This window comes from Piliocolobus tephrosceles, chromosome Y (genome assembly GCF_002776525.5).
Source record: "Piliocolobus tephrosceles isolate RC106 chromosome Y, ASM277652v3, whole genome shotgun sequence".
Lineage (NCBI taxonomy): Eukaryota > Metazoa > Chordata > Mammalia > Primates > Cercopithecidae > Piliocolobus > Piliocolobus tephrosceles.
This window is the reverse complement of record NC_045456.1, coordinates 7,950,382-7,956,289: the sequence shown is the minus strand read 5'-3', so window position 1 is coordinate 7,956,289 and position 5,908 is coordinate 7,950,382.

Sequence of the window (5,908 nt, the reverse complement as noted above, 5' to 3'; positions counted from 1 at the left end):
GACAGATAGTCAAAGTCAAGGGCTTAGACCCAATCCAGGTCAAGGCTGCAACACTGGTGGGCATTTAAGGCATAGAAGACTTATTGTGGAACCAGCTCTGGCATCTCAGCTAGAGTCTGAGGGTGACCGAAGAATTTTATACTTTGGTCAATGCTTCCTAATTGGCTCTAAATATCTTAAAATACACCTTTATTTTCTTGGCCTCCACCTCAGTCTATGGATTGTGTATAAGAGTCATGTTTTCTGATCCAACTGGAAATGTTCAACAGTAGTTGTCTTCTTGAGGTCTAGCAGGCTCATCTTGGAGACCTCATTGTATTCCTCCCTCCTCATCTTCTAAGGGATCTGTCTGGTCTGAGCCATCATTGGGGCTTGGTCAAAGCTAGTTACAGACTCCAACCTCAACCTTCCTATTCACTCATAGAGTCCCTTCTATTAAGTTGGAAGAAGAGACCTCACAGAGAACTAACGGAACAATAATTCAATAGAGCCAGCTTTACTAAATCCAGCAGTGGTCCCAGGAATGCTGGTCAAGAATATAAAGTCCCAATTTTACTAAACACTGTTTTTGCCTCCTGCCAATCTGATGACTTGAATTTTTTTTTAAATATTATGCTTCTCTTTTTTAATGAGCCAAGGAGTAGAGCTCAAGCTACCCAATCACCTAATTAAAATTTATCCTCCCTATCACCACTACATACACATATAGTGGCACTATTTATACTACATCCATCCTTTATTTTTTTTCATGACACCACCATCTGCTAGACTGTACTGATAATGACATGTTTTACTAATGTATTCCTTTATTGTCTGTCTCTCTCCACTAAAATATAAGCTCCAAGAGGGCAGGAACTTTTCTCTATTTTGTTCACTGCTGTATCTTCAGCTGCTTAGAAAAGTGGTTGGTGCATAATAGATACACACAATAAATATTTATTGAATACAAACATTGTTCAGCAACTCAGTAGTAAGGAGGAAGAAGAGGGAAAGAAGCTCAGTTGTCTCCCCTGTGTGTAGCATAATTCATTTTCATATGGCATACTTCATCTGTTTTTTTGCCCATCCACAGAATGTGATGGATAGAGATTAGTATCAACTGAAAAAAAGGTGGAAAAATTTTCTAGAACAAAATGAGATTTGGAAGCTATGATTCAAGTTACTTTGGTAAAAGACGTGACAGAAAAACAGCATGATTACTATAAGTCAGGCATTGGGCTAAATGCCTTACATGTGTTGTCACTGAATCCACCAAATGACCCTGTAAAAACGGCATTGTTACTACCTTCTTATAGATGAAGAAAATGAAAGGCCCGGCCGGGCGCAGTGGCTCAAGCCTGTAATCCCAGCACTTTGGGAGGCCAAGACGGGCGGATCACAAGGTCAGGAGATCAAGACCATCCTGGCTAACACGGTGAAACCCCGTCTCTACTGAAAAATACAAAAAGCTAGCCAGGCGAGGTGGCGGGTGCCTGTAGTCCCAGCTACTCGGGAGGCTGAGGCAGGAGAATGGCATAAACCCGGGAGGCGGAGCTTGCAGTGAGCTGAGATCTGGCCACTGCACTCCAGCCTGGGCGACAGAGCAAGACTCCGTCTCAAAAAAAAAAAAAAAGAAAGAAAGAAAAAAGAAAATGAAAGGCCCAGGCGGTGGCTCCGGCTTGTAATCCCAGCACTTTGGGAGGCTGAGGTGGGTGGATCACCTGAGGTCAGGAGTTTGAGACCAGCCTAGACAATATGGTGAAACCCTGTCTCTACTAAACATACAAAAATTAGCAAGGCATGGTAGTGCACGCCCTTAGTTCCAGCTACTCAGGAGGCTGAGGCAGAAGAATCACTTGTACCGGGAGGTGGAGGTTGCAGTGAACCAAGATCGCGCCACTGCACTCCAGCCTGGGTGACAGAGCAAGACTCCATCTCAAAAAAAAAATGGGGGGGGGGGGCATGGGGAGGGCATAAATGAAATTTACCTCAATCAAGCTGCTGCTTCTCCTTATTTACTAAGTAGCCAAGCCAAGTGTTGAACACTGGTTAGTCTTTTCCCTGAGCCAGATATCTCAGCCCACAATTAATGTTTTAGGCAACAAGAGAAATGAGGACACTCCAGCATTGTATGAAAAAACCATATTTACGTTGCAACTACCATGATGCCAAAGCTCATTGATGACTGAAAGTGGGTGTCAAGGAACGAGGTAACAGCAATAGAAATCCCTCCAGTTGGTTTCATTAATAATTTTTATTTTATAAAAATGTATGCTGAAATTTATTCTTCTACTTTTTATTTTAATATGACATTAATTCTTCACTCCTACCCAATGCTGGCCCATCTGTGGCCATAAGCTAGCACTGATTTTCCCATAGCTGCAGTTATCAGAATCCCTAGATGGTGAGATGTAGGATATTGTTCTAATTGGGATATCAAAGTGGAATATTCCATAAAATAATAGTATTCTAGGATATAAATATAAAATGGCTTATAAAAATAAGTATTATAGATCAAGATTCAGGAGATGCAAACACTCTTTAAAGTGGGTCAGCAAAACATAGGGCTGGTAATTCTAGCATTACTAATTTATTCCACAATCTGGAGGGCTCTGAACTCAAGAGGTTAGAATGCTGTCAAGAGTCCATGCCATTCCTTGAGGAGCTTCTATTTACTAAGTGTGGTCCTAATAACTAGCCGTTAACTTCAGCAAAGATGAGATAGCCAAGCAGTCACAGACACATGCAAAGAGGCCAGAATGCTGGCTAAACCAAGAAGCTGTTTTGGCAGCCATATTGGATGCATTTTTTCCCAAACAATGTATCAAGAGAATTAGGATAAGATGATTATGACTGGGAGATCTTAGACATGCCACACCTGTTAACAAGTTATCACATTAGGACATCACAAAAATAATATGCCTAAAGTCCTGAGAGAGAAAAACATAATGATTGCAAAGACAGAATGGCATGGCAGAATATATGATAGTTATTCTACAAGGTATAAAATTATCTTTCCATTTGTGCCCCTCTATGACACACAATATCCCAGATAAGAACTTATTCACACCAGTGGTGCATGAGAAATTGTAAGCTTCAAGGCTAGGAACTACTTTGGAGACATCAGATCTCTGGAAAGGTAGAAGGACCAGGGTGAGGCTCAGAGGAAAGCTTGCTGGTCTGGTCTATAGTAAGAAAAGGGATCTTAATTGGAGCTTTGACGTTTTGCTCTAGGTTATTCTGTAAGACCGGTCCCCTGCCCAAGGATGCTAATGTTTATTTGATTGAAGGACTCCTTTGTTTTCTCTGTATATAGAACCTAAGCAAGTGGTTAGTAAGGGAGATGTGGGGGAAGATATGAGAGGTCATAGAACCATCTCATTTCTAAAAATTACAGACATAGGGAATGGGTAAGTTACTTTGTAAATTTTCAGGTGCTTAATATCTGAACTTCAAAGAGGACCAATCTGGAAGTCAAAGGTCAAAGGGCAAGGGCTTCAATTTTATGCCACATGAATACATGCACTTGCAATTATAAGAACTTTTCTGAGGTCTTACAGTCTATCATGTTTTAAATAAAAATAATTTGGGTTTTGATGATGCCATAGATGTAATGTCACAATGAATATATAAAAACTAGAAGCTAAGTTGTACAAGAGCTTTACTCCTACTTCATTCTTGGCCACCAAGACCCTCCTAAGATTTACCAACCTGTCTTCAATCTCATCAGGAGTGTTCTTTGGCTGCAAAATATGTTCAGTGCCTAGAACTTACACAGTGAAAATTCTAAGGAAGCCTTGCATCTTTTCTGGGGACAGTCAAAATGTGGTAGGTCTTAATAATGTTAATTTGGATTCAATACAGAAAGGAATTGGGGCCCTGTTGCCTTGAAATTTGGATATTGCCATCATGCTACAAGATGTTATTTTTAGATCTTGGTGATTACCACTGTTTTTCAACACTGGTTGAAAGGCAGACAAGGACTGAGCAACCTCTACAAGGATGAAGTCATGAAGCAATTATAAAAATTGGAAATTTGAGAACATACCTGGAGGAACTCTCACAGTGAGTGTCTTTCTCTGCTTAGTCTTTTCACTGGATTTGGTAGTTGGTATCATCCAAGGCTTTTTTGACCTTCCTAGATCATCCTTATGAATTTTGCCCCAGTCTTCAGGGGAGCTTCCATGTTAGTACCAATATCATGCTGATGTCTCTACCTACTGACTACATATGAAATAACCAGATAAGAGAGGACAAGAGGAGAAGGAAATTCTGATAAGAGAGGAGAGAGTTCCCTAAACCACTATCCAATTTTGTACACGTATATAGACCCCCCTCAAATGGTGTTAACAACTACTTACCCAATTTATGAGGTGGATGAGAAAATGCAAATCATGTAGAACATGTAATTTATGGCTAAAACATCCTTGTGTTATTGGGACATTTTATTCAGATGGCGCAGATAAAAGATAATGTGAATAAGTTTTGATCTATAAAATCGTAAGACCTTTTATGATTTCAGAGATACAAGAGGTCAAAGTGGGCTCAAGGAGTCCGGCAGGCTTTCTGATGGAGATGAGACTCTGAATTATAGAGACTACTACTACTTCTCGCAATAATAATATCCAAACTTTGTTGAGTGCTTATTATGTGCCAAACAGAGTTTAACTGCTTTATATGTGCTCCCTTACTAAATCCTCACAAAACCCTATGAGGTGAGTAATAGCATCATTCCCATTTTTTAGATGAGGAAACCGTGGCACAGAATCAAGGTCACACAGCTGGAAATCAATGGGACTGGGATTTGAACCTTAGCAATCTGTCCTCAGGCCCAGAATCTTTGTAGTCAGAAAGGGCTTTTTGAGAGAATTCTGATCAGAGGCATGAAAGAGAGGGACAGTTAAAGCATAAGGAAACATAAAAATCTTTGGTTCCACGATGACATCAAACTGGCATGAATTACAAACATAGTTTGCCCTTGAATTTCTTATACTGCATTTTTCTTCTTGATTTTCACTGAAAGGAGACAACTGGTGCTCTCTTCTATCTTGGTAACAGGCCATGTTTTTCTCAGGAGGGTCAGAGTATTCAGGATAGAGAGTAATTAGAGATCACAGACTCACAGATGACAACCTCAGTTGGTATAGCAGTAATTTGTGCTCTTCAAAGCACTATATCAGAGATATAGAACAGTGGTTCTCAACCAGGGTGATTTTGTCTCCCAGGAGACATGTTTGGTTGTCACACTGAGGGGAGGGTACTACTGCATCTAGTTAGTAGAGACCAGGGATACTACTAAACATTATACAGTATGCATGACAGCCTCCCACAACCAAGAATTATTTGGCCCCAAATGTCAAGTACCAAGATTGAGGAGCTCTGATCTACGTAGTGCTACGAACATAGTGTTCTCAGGAACTAACATATGTGCATGATTCCACCTCCCCACATCTCAGTCGGCGCCAAGGAGAATAGTAAATCACCTATTCCTAGTAGCAAAGCTCCCAAGGCATTCAAGCACAAAATATCTAGTCCTTTGGGACATGTATATGCATGTATAAGCTGTGGTCTCCATAACAAGTAGAAGAAACCAGAAATAGGCCAGGCACAGTGGCTCACACCTGTAATCCCAGCACTCTGAGAGGCTGAGGTGGGCAGATCACTTGAAGTCAAGAGTTTGAAACCAGCCTGGCCAATATGGTGAAACCCTATCTACTAAAAATACAAAAATTAGCTAGGCATGGTGGCGCACACCTGTAATCCTAGCTACTCGGGAGGCTGAGGCACGAGAATCGCTTTGAACCTGGGAGGCGGAGGTTGCAGTGAGCTGAGATTGCACCACTGCACTCCAGCCTGGGTGACAGAGTGAGACTCCATCTCAAAAAAAAAAAAAAAAAAAAAAAAAAAAAAAAAAAAAAAAAAAAAAAAA